Source organism: Prunus avium, chromosome 7 (assembly GCF_965620075.1).
Source record: "Prunus avium chromosome 7, drPruAviu1.hap1.1, whole genome shotgun sequence".
Lineage (NCBI taxonomy): Eukaryota > Viridiplantae > Streptophyta > Magnoliopsida > Rosales > Rosaceae > Prunus > Prunus avium.
Genome location: NC_142290.1, coordinates 34899057 through 34914953, shown reverse-complemented (window position 1 = coordinate 34914953; position 15897 = coordinate 34899057).

Sequence of the window (15897 nt, the reverse complement as noted above, 5' to 3'; positions counted from 1 at the left end):
ATATACATTCTCGTAAATCTTTTCTTACCAGTGTGAAGGAAATAAGTAATTATGCTTTCGTCTGTGATCAAATAAAAATAATAAATATCCAGAGTCACATCCAAAATCCTATAGGTCCTAGAGAAGCACGGATGCTGAGAATCAACAATTTGAAGGCGTTCAGGAATATCTTGACTAGTTACATACTCCGGCAAGATGGAGTTTCTTGGCCTAATCGGGACCACTTCTGTGATTTCTTTGACAATAACAAATTTGAGTAAGAAAATTTGTTGTCATATTAGTTTTTACATTAAATATATATATAATTTTATTTGACTTACACCTTTTTTTTTAAATTTTTTTTTAAAAGGTATAATAAATTTATTGAGAAGCTTGTAAATCATCCATTTCTTCAGACTCCAGCTCAAAGAATGTTGCGTCTTCATGACGTATGGAAATACCTGACACTGAGTGAGAAGCGCATGAGGAAATTCGAGAATTTACTAAATGGTCTTGAATTCCAACAATACAAATTCTGGAATAATCTTGATATGATTCCTACATTCCTAAAAATTTATACGTACAAGGATAGCAAATACAATGGTGAGAACATATTAGACCTCCTCGGATTTTTAAGAAATATCAAACAGCGATACATGCACTATGTACTCAGCATTGAAGGGTGGACTACGAGATTCAAAGGCTATATCCCAATTTCTTGAATAAAATTTATACCCACCTGTATGATGAAGGTACTTTTTACTGCATACAATTATGGGGTTATATATATATGTGAATATTAATTGTTTTCCTCAAGTTTTAATCCTTCGGATTATTATTTTTTTGGGTGCAGATGTTTATTGCTAGCCTTGGCTCAACCAATTGAACTGGTAGATTTGCATCTGCTTTTTCTTGGTTTTGGACTGGGAAACAGTTTTTGTTCCGCAGGTTTTTCGGATTCATTAATTTTTTCTTATTAGAGGATCAATTGTACTTTTATTTTCGTGAATTGGAGACGACTGTTTTAGTGAGTTTTTTTCTTTTCTTTTTCTAAATCAATACAGTATTGGCGTTGCACCACCATCCATCTTCTATATTATAATTTGTTCATTGCTAACCATATCTTTATTTTGCCCTCCCTGGTTGGAAGGCATCAAAGACCAAAGTTTTTTTAAATAATAAAAAAAGAAAATAACTCGAACCATGAGTATGGAAAGCTTTGGAACATGAAAAAAAAGAAAATCTCTTTTGGTGGAAATTAAACTTGAAAATCTCGATCCTCCATTTCCATGATATTTTCCGCACGTCATATAATAAGTTTCATGTTTAAGTTGCCAAACAATGAAAGTATCAATTTCTACTCTTCAATTCCTAACTTCTAGCTAAATTCCGAGTTATTTTCCTCCATCTATATGGACTGTTAAAGTTAAAAGTAAGAAATTAATTATTTAAAAACAAGCAAAATAGAGGAAATACAATTAATGAGAAATGAATGATAAGCAGGCCATGAGAAATGAATGAGAAATGAATGAAGCAAATAGTATTATGATAAGCAGGCCAAGGGGTAGTTGTTTGAATCGTATGAGGACTTGGAGCCAACTTCGGTGGCCTCATGAAGACGATCTCTCATAATACTATTTGCTACTGCAAAATTTAATGATATATATAATTCCCTTTAATAAGAAAACATGTACATCACTTTGAAAATTATAAAAGAATAGAAATCTGAGGCTATCATGCATAAGAAGTACTTTGCTCTTTGCATATCTAACCTCCTAATGATAGTTTGGTTAGTAGCATTCTTTGGTTCTTTAATCCGTATAATTTCCTCATTTGAAAATCGACGACAATAGGGATGTCCAGACATGCCTCTTGAAGGTTCATGATTATGCAACAAACTTTTAATCTCCAACTTCCAAAATCCTTCAAGTTTCTTTTTCTTTGTGCCCCAAATTTCAAATAGACAGTTCATGAGGCGAGATGCTAATTTCTTTTTTCTTTCCTCTAGTGGAACTTTCTGCTTTTATAATTACAACCTCTATCACAACCAAGAACAACATATTTCTCAGATTTAGATACTATAATAACCAGTGCATACCTTGCGCAATCTTACGAGCAACTTCAATGAGGTCTTCTCGACTTCGAAAATTTTGGTTTGTCAAAAAGAGCATTTGGTCACTTTTATCAGTCGATGCTTCCTGACTTCTAGCTAAATTCTGAGTTATTTTCCTCCATCTAAAGGGAGGGTTAAAGTTAAAAGTAATTAATTAATTATTTAAAAAAAAAGGAACATAGAGGAAATGAATGAGAAATGAATGATAAGCAGGTGGAGAAAAAAAAAACCCTAGCAGCACCTTGGTCCCCTTTCTCCTTGCCGACAACCAACCGCAAGGAAGCTAAGGGGGGTAGATGACCACTGCCCTTTCTCCCCTCCGCCTATCTTCCCCTTCCTCTCCTCATCTCCCATTCTTTTTCTCCCATATTTTCCCTTCCTCTTATCCCCTCTTCTTCTCCCCTTCCCCTCCCTAAATAGTCTAGATCTGTTTGGATCTAGGTCTGTTTGTCTGTTTGTTTTGTTTGGTTATTTTTGCAGTGTTCTAGGTGATTGGTGTTGTCTTTGTCTCAAAGGCGGCGACAATAGTGACACTAGATTGTGTCTCTCCTCGAGAAAGTTGTGATACATGGTGGCTGATGTTTTGCCTTTATTTCAATGGCTACGGCAACAGCGATGCTGGTGGTAGTTGTTGGGATGTGGTGCTCTTCTCTACTATGCGCCGACCGAAGAACTATGCTTGGTCATAGCAAGTTTTCTTTGTTAGGTTCTAAGTTGAAATTGAGTGCTTCTCAGGGGTCCTTTTAATGTTGTTTCGGTGTTCCTCCTCCGTGTTATCTCCTGGTTTTTGCTATGATATGCCTTGCAGTTTGTGTGGGTGTCAAATGATTATGATTTTGCCCATAGAAGGCTTCTTTTGACAGTTGGAGTGGATTTGTAATGTCTTTGAAGATGCACATGCACATGTAATTGAAATTGCAATTCATCTCCACCTTTCTCTCTTTAAGAATGCAGTTGAACCATATTCGTTCTCATAAGCCTAAATCTATTTAAAAAGAACTGGACAGCTGTGTTTTTTTTTTTTTTTTTTTTTTTTTTCTTTTTCATTTGGGTCAATTTGCAAGCTATGGATAAATCTGATTTGGTCTGCTGGAATCCTAATGACCCAAAAAATATAGTGGGATTATATCCCTAAAAATTTAGAGGAACATATAAAATTCAAATCCATTCTTCGTTTCGTTTTTTGGAATAGAATGCTAAAACTTACTCTTCTTTCGAGATCCAACTCTCAAATTCTTATTGTTCTCCTTAATGAGACTAGCTTGCCTTCCACGTTACTACTAAACAGTCATTATATTATAGTATTTATCTGTGTATAGGTTTATTATCGTCTACTATGTTCATATCTCCTATACTTTATTGGACTCTTGTACATTATATATAAAGTTAATACAAGAGCTACCAAGTACTTCTCCTCAGAGCGATCCCTTATGCTATAATTCTCGATGGGGTTCTAATGCTTTCAAGATGGTGTGATTGACTGAGCATGTGGACATGGTATTAGCTCAGGTTTCCTCGCCCATCAAGGAATATTGAAATTTACTGTAGGTAACTTGAGCTGTCAATATATAACTTTAATCAAGAATTGGAAGAGCAACAAGCTTCATCGATTGACCGTCAACTAGGAGAACTAGAAGTATAGGATAAAAAATTGACCTTCAACAAGCAAAGATTGTGCTGGATAGCTTAAAGAAAAAGTTCGAGTGCTCAGTCAATCACACCATCTTGAAAGCATTAGAACCCCATCGAGAATTATAGCATAAGGGATCGTTCTAAGGAGAAGTACTTGGTAGCTCTTGGATTAACTTTATATATAATGTACAAGAGTCCAATAAAGTATAGGAGATATGAACATAGTAGACGATAATCAGGGCCAGCCCTGGGTGATTGAAGGCCCAGGGCAAAACTCTAAGAGTGTGCCCTTTATTCATAAATTATTTTTTTTTTTTATCAAATAATTAATTTTATTCAAATTATAAGAGTTTACAAAAGGCAATGAAGAACACGTTGGGTCTTATTAGAACCTTTTTTTAACGTTGGGTCTTATTTTGTAATGTTCGAAGATAATAAATGTGAGGAAAAATGTCTGCAGTGTTCATCAATAGGGAAAAATGTTTGAAGACAAAGAACAATAAAACCTGTATTTTAGATGTTGCAGTATGTCGATGGGTGCTGTTGATTCTGTGAGAGTAGAATCAGTGAGTTTCAACTTCTCAAAATGGCTTTGTTTTCCAACTCAGTTTTGGTTTCGGGGAGAGAGAGAGAATCACCCAAAAAAAAAAAAAGTTCTTTTAATTTCAAGAGTTTGCTCCGTCTGCTTCTTGGAAAACAATTAATGTAGACTACCAAGTCAGTTTTCATAGAGAATCTGAAAGGAAAAAAGATCTGTTGGCATACCCATACGCATGCCTCTCTCTCTTGTTTTTTCAGTCTTTTCTCTATGTTGGCATACATGTATATTTTTTTGGTCTGATCATACACACACACACACACACACACACACACACACACACACACACACACACACATATATATATATAAGCAAATATAAATTTTTTTTGTGCCCTTCTCAATCGTGGGCCTCGGGCGGTGGCCCTAGTTGCCCTGGCCAAGGGCCGGCCCTGACGATAATAAACCTATACAATGATAAATACTATAATATCATGTAGATGAGTTAGGACTGTTTAGCAGTAACGTGGAAGGCAAGCTAGTCTAATTCAGGAGAACAATAAGAATTTGATAGTTGGATCTCGAAAGAAGAGTAAGGGCCCGTTCGGTAACGTTTTTGGAGAATCTTTTCTTAGAATATTTTCAGAGAATGAAAATAAGAAAACGAATTTGCATTTTCAGGAAATGAAAATGCGTATGGTAGATTAATTAGAAAACATCTTCAGAAAACAAAAACAATGAAAACGTGTCTAGTAGTATAATTTGAAATAATAATATGTTAGTTATTTTTTTGAAAATGTTTCCCATGAGAATGAAAACAACTTTTTTAGGGCTCGCCTGGTAACGTTTTCGGAGAATGTTTTATGAGAATATTTTCAGAGAATGAAAACAAGAAAACGAATTTGCATTTTCAAGAAATGAAAATGCGTCTAGTAGATTAATTAGAAAATATCTTCAGAAAACAAAAACAATGAAAACGTGTCTGGTAATACAATTTGAAATAATAATATGTGAGTTATTTTTATGAAAACGTTTTCCACGAGAATGAAAACAACTTTTTTCTGTTTTCTAAAAGAGCACATGATGAAAACATTCTCAATGTTTTCTGTTTTGGGCCACCGAACGTGTTTTTGCCTCATTTTTGTTATTTGAAAATGAAAACAACCTCTTAAAACGTTACCGAATGGGCCCTATGTTTTCTACAAGTACACATGAACTTATTTTCATTTTATGAAAACATTCTCGATGTTTTCTGTTTTTGGGCCACCGAACTTGTTTTTGCTTCATTTTTGTTCTCTTAAAAGGAAAACAACCCCTTAAAACGTTACCAAACGGGCCCTAAGTTTTTAGCAATTTTAAACTATTGATCTGAATTGTCTTTATAAAATAAAATAAACTTAAAAAAAAACTGTATCAATCTGAATTAAAGTACAGATTGACTTGCAAAATAGAAGTGCGAAACTTTTGGATGTATGGGCTTAGTTTACTGTAAATTGGACCTGAAGCCCATGTTTGGTTAGAAATGGGACTAACTTAAATGGGATTGTAGAGTCCAATGGTAAAAAAACCCCTCACTCGTTCTCCTTATACAGAGAAGCTGAAAATCGGTTTGCAAAATAAGCGCTTCGCTAAATTGAACAAGCGACTCCGCCTCTCTCTCTCGTTCGCGACTTCGCCTCTCCTTCCTTCAACATCGACTCCTCTTCTTCGAATCTTGACCCATGCAAGTTTTTCTGGTCTTTCCCTTTGGATACCTCTCTTATTCCTTCTTCCACCTCTTTTATTTTTGCAATTGTCCTCAACAATTTTGACTGTGTGCTCTGAATCTCTCCTTCCTTTTCTCTGTTTTTTTTCTTCTTCTTTTCTCTAATTTTCGTAGAAACCATATCTACTGTAGCGACATATATATACTCGATGTTAATTGGCAATTAATTTGCAATTGGGTATTTAAGAAAGCCTAGAAATTCAGAAGTCAACTTTAGAGTAGACTTTTGGATGAGGCCTTGGGTTGTTACACCTCTTGAAAGGAAGAAGTTAGGAGAGCTGTTTGATTGTTTGATTCCAATTAATCTAATAAATTTCTTCTAAAAGATTACACAGAGGAAGATTAGTATTTGTTTTATGCTCGGTTTATAAAAAGCGTATAGCTGCCCGGCTATACTACAGTTTTTATTATAAAAATAGTATCGCCGCTGGGCTATACTTTTTTGACACGTGGCAAAGCGAGTGCTAGCGCCAGGCGGGTCCTCTTTTTCTAATATTTTATAAATAGTATAGCCGCTCGGCTATACTTCGTTTTTTTATATTGGAAAAATAGAACCCTATCACCTGAAAAATCAACAGAAGGACAATAAGCTTGCGGGAACTTAGAAATTCAATCGAGGAAACAAAGGTATAGATATGTTGCCAAATCTCCTTTGTACCACGTGGCATACATATTTCAAAATGATTTCAGTGCATGTTTTCTCCCACTTCCTCTTACCTGGGCAAGTACCTCTCATCCAGGATAGAGTTTCTAGACGCACCTACAAAGAAGTTATTGACAAAGTTCAAGCTAGATAGTAGATTGTCCTCTTGGAAGAGTAATACTCTCTCATTGGCTGGTAAAGTCACTTTAATTCAGTCGGTAACCTCAACTATCCCGTATTATACTATGCAAACTGCTAGGCTGCCTGGCTACATCTGTGATGATTTGGACAAGGCTAACAGAAACTTCTTATGGGATAGTAGTCAGAGGGAGAGAAAGGTGCACTTGGTGGTGAACTGGAATGTTGTGTGTAAACCAAAAAGGCTTGGAGGCCTTGGGATTAAAAGGGCTGCCTCTATGAACCAAGCTCTTCTTGCCAAAGCTAGCTGGAGAATTGCTAATAATCATGATGGTCTCTGGGCAGATATGATGCGGAAGAAATACCTAAGAGGCACTACTTCCTTTACAAATTACAACCTGAAGTCCACCTGTGCTTCCAGTACCTGGAAGGTCGTCATTTATGGTGCTGAGATACTTAATGCAGGAATGAAGTGGAGAGTTGGAAATGGTCAAAGAATTAAGTTCTGGATTGATCCTTGGGTGTTAGAGGGCACCTCACTCTACGTATGCCAAAACTGAGGTGATTGATATCCAAGAAGTGGTTACTGATTATCTTACCACTGGTGGCTAGAATATTGGTAAGCTCTTGGAAGTGTTAGATCTTGAAGCTGTCCAGAAAATTACTAGCATCCCTGCTGATTTTGATGGCATGTTTCCAGACTCCCTTCTGTCAAGTCCCAATTGGGAGTTCACAGTCCAATCTGCCTATAGTATTTGTTGTGGGCTGCCCCAAACTGAAGATTTCGGTGGGCATTCTATATGGAAGCTAAAGATGCCTGCTTCGCGATGTGTCAAAAAAGTATTGTCGCGCGGCTATATTCTTTTTATAAATAAAAAAAACCCGAGTATACTCCAAAGGAAACGTATCATACAAAAGAAGATGGAATATAAACGTATACCAATTTCTGAGTTGTTGTTGCTGTGTCGTTTCGAGAATGAACGAATACCATTGCATGTTAACCTTGCCTGACTGAGTCAACAACCTGGCAGAAAAAATATCAATCAGTTAAATAATCATTCAAATACATACATTACACAAAGGAGAGCCTAAGGAAGAAACCTTCTTGTAGCATATACCATTCTGCAGTTCAATAAGCGGGCTGTAAAATTCTGCTCACTAATACATCGGCGATAACTAGAATCAAACAAGAAGAGTCCTGCTTCTGGATTCACTCTCAGAAACTGTAATTTAAATAGTATGCCTTTTAAATATTAATGTTTAAAATTCTAAAGTTTATTTTTTGGAATTTTTGCGTAGGATTCTTTTCTAAAAAGGAGTTTGATAGAAGAAATGAATGGGGTGTAACTGGTAGGAAAATAGAGTAAAAATACAGATAAAATAGTTCACAAAAACAATAACCTCAGTCTCATTCATGTGGCATCTCAACATTTCATTGTATGTTTCAACACTTGAGCATTGAATATAAAAGTGGCTTGCAATTCGACCAATTTCTGTACAATAGAAGTTGCTACTTTTCTCATCAAAGCGCATCATTTTTGCTTTGTCCAGGGCACGTGCAGCATCTGCTATGAGAGCTCTTTGCTTTAAACTCAAGGAAGGATGCAAAATGCAGAAAGGACGCTCTGATACCACTTGATGCAGTTCAAGTATGAACTAGCGGAGCTTGTTACTATTTTTTTCCTTGTGGATTTCTTTACTACTCTTCACCTTGTTTCTTACCTGTTTTGCACTTTAAAGTATGTTGATAATCTCTTTGGCTAAAAATGTATGTGAATAATTTCACAATCTACTGTCTACTAGATCCCTCCACTAGTTTATGAATCTTCAAGGTAATTTATTTCATTAAAAGTAAACTAAAGTCATAATTTCATTTAATATGGAGAAAGGGTGCCCGAAGATGCCTTCTGCCATTACTCAGACTATTTTTTTTTTAATTTCTTGCTGAAGATATTATAGAGATACATGGTCATTTCAGAATCCTCATGGTGGTTTTGGATTATTAAGCATATCTTATTACATGGGCTTCTTCTTGTTCCAGCAATAGTATGCTGATAATATTGCAGAAGCCTCAGGAATATGATTTGATGTGGTAGAAATAGACCAGCTTGACCAAATGAGAATACAGTATGCTGATTATTTGCTGATATGCTCTACGTTTTACTTGTTTGGCAGATTGGGGACCGAAGGTTGATGTTGTTGTTTTTTGTTTTCTTGACCTTGCTTCAAATTATGAACCCCTAGATTCACTTGCGGAGTGGCTTGAAGCTGGTGAACAGCCTGCCTATATTGGATTTGATAGCCTTGTGAGTTTGTTGCAGCTTTCTCTATTCATGTTTAATATTTTTTTCCCAGTTCTATCCCAGAGTAGCTCTGTTTGTCCTTACCCTAAAAAAATTACTTGTTCCTTCCCAATTAAAACAATCAACCAAAGCCACAATCTCCAAAGAGTGACCACCTTCATGTTGGTCCCCAACGAACAGGTTGTGGAGGTCTATTCATGACAGATGACAAATCGACCATTTGGTTGTTCAGTTGTTCAATATCTAATTTGACTGAGGCATGTCTAATACATGCAGAGTATACCTCTGAATTGCATAGTTAAGGTTACTTGATTGTACATTTGATTGAAATGGTAAATTGTCTTGCTTGCAAAAAAAAATTTATGTGTATTGTATTAGCCTCTTGAAGAACCAGAGAAAATGACCAATATTATTCTTCAAGCTCTGGAAATAACTGGACAGAGAGGCGTCATCAACCGAGGCTGGGGTGGCCTTGGTAATTGTAAGTCTTGATTCTTAAAAAAAGATTACTTTCAAGCACATTGTATTCTTATGCTTCTTTACATCTGAAAGTCTTCATATATATATCTCTTCTCAGTGGCAGAACCAAGTGATTCTGTGTGTTAACGGGTGATTTAGCACGGCCCTAGAGGGTATATGGTCAATCACACACATTACACAGATTTAGAGTGGTTCACCCATGAATAGGGCTACGTCCACTATAGAGCTTGGTATTTATTATAAATGAGTATTACATTATACATAGAGAGAGGCTTGAGAGCCTGAATACAAGAGGAAGAGGGAGAGCTTGGGTGTCTCCGGATATGCGCATGGAGAGGAGAGTTGGAGCCCTTGCTGGAGAGGGGTCTCTTCCTTTATATAGGCAGGAGAGGAGGGCCACTTGCCGTTGTTTAATGGGCAAGTGGCAAAGACATAGGTCAGCCCCAATGGAGATGGGCACGTGGGGAAGGCATGGGTCATCCTCAGTGGAGTATGGGCTGAGCACGTGGGGAAGGCATGGGCTGTCAGGAGACAGGGGGTAGTGGCCTGGTGAAATGTCAGGACGCACGTGGTGATCTGTTATCAAAGGTGTGCGTGGTGGTCTGCACATGGCTGAGGCAGTAGGAGTTGGCTAGCACATATTGCTCGGGTATGACATATTGTTCGGGTATGACATTTCGGCTAGGCCATCTTGGTTTAGGCAATATTGAAACGGGTAGGACATTTTGGGTAAGCCATATTGGCTAGGCAATATTGAAATGGGTAAGACATTTCAGGTAGGCCATATTGGCTAGGCAATATCTGGTAAGCCATTCTTGGTGGGCTATTTCTGGTAGGACAGTTCTGGTAGGACATTTCTAGTACTAACCAGATATGTATAACAACAAGCCCCCAAGTTCTTAGTTGAGAACGAGTTCTAGACTGGGAACTTTCAAGTAATCATGTAAGCCATATTGGCTAGGAAATATCTGGTAAGCCACTCCTGGTGGGCTATTTCTGGTAGGCCATTTCTGGTAGGTCATTTCTAGTACCGACCAGATATGTATAACAACAAGCCCCCAAGTTCTTAGTTGAGAACGAGTCCTTGACTGGGAACTTTTCAAGTCAATCTTTGTTTGGCTGAGTCGATGAGTCTGTTGTGAGTAATGAGCCTTAGCTGCAAATGGTTGGAGGTTAGGCAAGCTGTACACCTTTCGATGGCGAGTTCGTATAGGCCTTATGGCGAGGTAAATCATGGAGAATCAAGCCTCGGTAGGTCTTGGTGGCGAGGCGAGCCGTAATGGAGTTTACACATACAATTTCGCATTTATGACATAATGGAGATGTATGTAATGATGACGTGATGAGGATGTATGTGATGATGACGTGATGAGGATGTATGTGATGATGATATGATGTATGTGATGATCATGTGAAAATGATATATGTTATGTGACACGCTACATACTAATTTACGGACGATATACCCTTTTTCGTCTCACTTTAACCATGGCGGGACCTCGTCGTCTCTCTTTAAACCATGGTGGGACAAGTTGGCGGTGGTGGTGAGGCGAGCTGACATACAAGATGTCTCCCCAGCCCCCAAGTTCCTAGTAGAGAACTAGTTCGACTGGGACCTTTATGTAAGTTCCTTGTTGGCGGAGGCAATCAACCGGTATTTTGGAGAGGGGAAGCTTTTGTTCCTTGGGGAATTAACCTCGCAAGGTGATCGGGTCCATATGCGACGTGGAGATTGAGCATACGAGGTGCTCGGGTCGGCTACGACATGGAGATTGACTATGAGGTGCTCGAGTTGGCTACGACGTGGAGATTTGAGCATGCATGGTGCTCGGGTAGACCATGCAAATTGGAGATTTGTCATGCAAATTGCTCGAGTAGGCCATGCAACGTAGAGATTTGCCGTGGAAGCTACTCGGGTAGGTCATGCGACGTGTGTTCGACCCACCATGCGACTTGGAGATTGAGCATGCAACGTGCTCAGGTCGGCTACGACGTGGAGACTTGAGCATGCAAGGTGTTTGGGTCGGCTACGTCGTGGAGATTGAGCATGCGAGGCGCTCGAGTCGGCTACGACGTGGAGATTTGAGCATGCAAGGTGCTCGGGTCAGCTACGTCGTGGAGATTGAGCATGCGAGGCTCTCGGGTCGGCTACGCCGTGGAGACTTGAGCATGCAAGGCTCTCGGGTCGGCTACGCCGTGGAGACTTGAGCATGCAAGGTGCGCCGGCTACGCCGTGGAGACTTGAGCATGCAAGGTGCGCCGGCTACGCCGTGGAGACTTGAGCATGCAAGGCTCTCGGGTCGGCTACGCCGTGGAGACTTGAGCATGCAAGGTGTTCGGGTCGGCTACGTCGTGGAGATTGAGCATGCGAGGCGCTCGAGTCGGCTACGACGTGGAGACTTGAGCATGCAAGGCTCTCGGGTCGGCTACGCCGTGGAGACTTGAGCATGCAAGGTGCGCCGGCTACGCCGTGGAGACTTGAGCATGCAAGGCTCTCGGGTCGGCTACGCCGTGGAGACTTAAGCATGCAAGGCTCTCGGGTCGGCTACGCCGTGGAGACTTGAGCATGCAAGGCGCTCGGGTCAGCTACGTCGTGTAGTCTTGAGCATGCAAGGCTCTCGGGTCGGCTACGACATGGAGATTGACTATGAGGTGCTCGAGTTGACCATGCAAATTGGAGATTTGTCATGCAAATTGCTCGAGTAGGCCATGCAACGTAGAGATTTGCCGTGGAAGCTACTCGGGTAGGTCATGCGACGTGTGTTCGACCCACCATGCGACTTGGAGATTGAGCCTGCAACGTGCTCAGGTCGGCTACGACGTGGAGACTTGAGCATGCAAGGCTCTCGGGTTGGCTACGCCATGTAGACTTGAGCATGCAAGGCTCTCGGGTCGGCTACGCCGTGGAGACTTGAGCATGCAAGGTGCGCCGGCTACGCCGTGGAGACTTGAGCATGCAAGGCGCTCGGGTCGGCTACGCCGTGTGGACTTGAGCATGCAAGGCTCTCAGGTCGGCTACGCCATGTAGACTTGAGCATGCAAGGCTCTCGGGTCGGCTACGCCGTGGAGACTTGAGCATGCAAGGTGCGCCGGCTACGCCGTGGAGACTTGAGCATGCAAGGCGCTCGGGTCGGCTACGCCGTGTAGACTTGAGCATGCAAGGCTCTCGGGTCGGCTACGCCGTGGAGACTTGAGCATGCAAGGCTCTCGGGTCGGCTACGCCGTGGAGACTTGAGCATGCAAGGCGCTCGGGTCGGCTACGTCGTGGAGATTGAGCATGCGAGGTGCTCGAGTCGGCTACGACATGGAGACTTGAGCATGCAAGGCTCTCGGGTCGGCTACGCCATGTAGACTTGAGCATGCAAGGCTCTCGGGTCGGCTACGCCATGTAGACTTGAGCATGCAAGGCTCTCGGGTCTGCTACGCCGTGGAGACTTGAGCATGCAAGGTGGGTCGGCTACGCCGTGGAGACTTGAGCATGCAAGGTGCGTCGGCTACGCCGTGGAGACTTGAGCATGCAAGGCTCTCGGGTCGGCTACGCCGTGGAGACTTGAGCATGCAAGGTAGTAAGTGGTGCCTTTCTATCCACACATGCGTAATACCGAGCCGATTTGTGGGCACATTGGAGTTGTGGTACCGAGCTAATCTGAGCACACTGGAGGTGTGGTGCCGAGCTGGTATGATTATACAACGATGCAAATGGCGTAAGTGGTGCTGTAAACATGCACAATGGAGTAGTTTCATGCATGTGTAAACATATTCGCTAATTTAGGTATATGCATTAGTGGTGTGGTGGTAACTTCTAGCATGTGTGGGTATTTACTCCCGAGCCCAGCACAAACACCAAAAGTCACAGGGGATACGAAAATGAAGGTGGCCGGCCACTGGCTTCACCAAATAGGCACATACGACCACGGAGTCAGCACGTTGACGTCAGAGATATAATACATACTCTTACATTATAGCTATATTACATAGCATTTTAGTGAAGGAGACACGTGACGGATTTTTTCTACCCGTATGCTCACACCTTTGGGTGGTCTCCCAAAAAGCACATGGGAGCATGCAAACCCCACGTTGTGGACAATTTATTATACTTGTGATTAGGCTTTCTATAGACAACCATCATTTCCAAACCTGCAAAGTAACTCACCTACAAAACCCACCAATCGGCAAAAGCCACGTGGACCACACCAACCTTTTTGGAGGAACTTTTCCAAAAAACTCAAATAGGTGTGCGAATTTCTATATGCCTAGCATTGGTTTTCTCTAAGAAAGCTGAGAGGTATGCATGTGCACAGCCTTGGTTTTCTCTAAGAAAGCTGCCAATTTATTATACTTGTGATACTACATACGTGAATGCCACTTTAACAAGTGTTTTTCATGTAATGGCATATGGCAATGGCATGGTAATGTGATATAATATTTTTTTTGTAAAAATCACCAGAGGTAGCAAAAGAGATAACTTATCTCTTCCGTTGAGCACGTGAGAGTTGACAAACACCATTTCTTTTGCCTGCTGCACTGTCTAAGCAGGGACAAGATGGAGGAGAGAGACCGTGAAGGCGGTTGTTCACGGTGGAGATGAGCTTCACTGTGGAGAAACGGCTTCACCGTGGAGAAGAGAGTAATGAGAACGACATAAACCTTTTGTGTCGTTTCCCACAGACGGCGCCAACTGTTAACGGGTGATTTAGCACGGCCCTAGAGGGTATATGGTCAATCACACACATTACACAGATTTAGAGTGGTTCACCCATGAATAGGGCTACGTCCACTATAGAGCTTGGTATTTATTATAAATGAGTATTACATTATACATAGAGAGAGGCTTGAGAGCCTGAATACAAGAGGAAGAGGGAGAGCTTGGGTGTCTCCGGATATGCACATGGAGAGGAGAGTTGGAGCCCTTGCTGGAGAGGGGTCTCTTCCTTTATATAGGCAGGAGAGGAGGGCCACTTGCCGTTGTTTAATGGGCAAGTGGCAAAGGCATAGGTCAGCCCCAATGGAGATGGGCACGTGGGGAAGGCATGGGTCATCCTCAGTGGAGTATGGGCTGAGCACGTGGGGAAGGCATGGGCTGTCAGGAGACAGGGGGTAGTGGCCTGGTGAAATGTCAGGACGCACGTGGTGATCTGTTATCAAAGGTGTGCGTGGTGGTCTGCACATGGCTGAGGCAGTAGGAGTTGGCTAGCACATATTGCTCGGGTATGACATATTGTTCGGGTATGACATTTCGGCTAGGCCATCTTGGTTTAGGCAATATTGAAATGGGTAGGACATTTTGGGTAAGCCATATTGGCTAGGCAATATTGAAATGGGTAAGACATTTCAGGTAGGCCATATTGGCTAGGCAATATCTGGTAAGCCATTCTTGGTGGGCTATTTCTGGTAGGACAGTTCTGGTAGGACATTTCTAGTACTAACCAGATATGTATAACAACACTGTGTATTTAGTGGACAATTGCCGCCATGATTGGCTATTCCAACGATGCTCTGCTGTGGTAAATTTCAATGCTTTTAATTCTTTTTTATTTGGTTGGGATTTCACTGCACTGGTGTTCAGAACGTCACATGAACTTGATGCACCTTTTTGTCGTTTTGTTGTTTTGTTCCCCCTTGGATAACTAGGCTACTCCCGGTTTCTCACTGGATATGAAAAAATTTCTTAGGTGCGTCATGGGGGTGCTGGGACAACTGCTGCTGGTCTGAAAGCTGCGGTAACTGATAATGCTATATTCTTGGGGAGTCTTACATTTGTAAATGATTCAGTTACTCATTTGGCTCATATTCTGTGTTCTTTTTAGTGTCCAACCACAATTGTACCATTCTTTGGGAACCAGCCATTTTAGGGGGAGAGGGTGCATGTCAGAGGAGAGGGTGCATGCCATTCACAGAACCTTGTTATTGGCAAGACCATAGAAACTCCATGACAGGACAACTTCATCATTTCCTTCCACAGAAGACAGACACCAAGTCAGCAAATTTTGTATTTTTTTCTTCTGCGCCAAGCCGTCAGTGCGAAGAGAGAAGAATATAAGGCGGAAAACAAGGAGAGGAATGGAATTAGATGAATTAAGAGTCTCATGATCTGTTCTTCTATGGACCACACTTGTGCTTCTTCGGCTTCCCAATCTCAAGCTCAAATTTGCAGCAAAATTTTTTCAATTTCGGGTTTCAGACTTTCAGTCAATCACAGTGTTTGAAAAGTCGGCCTAGGCCGGCGGCTAGGCGGCTAGGCGGCTAGGCGGTGGCTAGGCGGCTAGGCGACGGCTAGGAGGGCGCTAGGCGGTGACTAGGAGGGCGC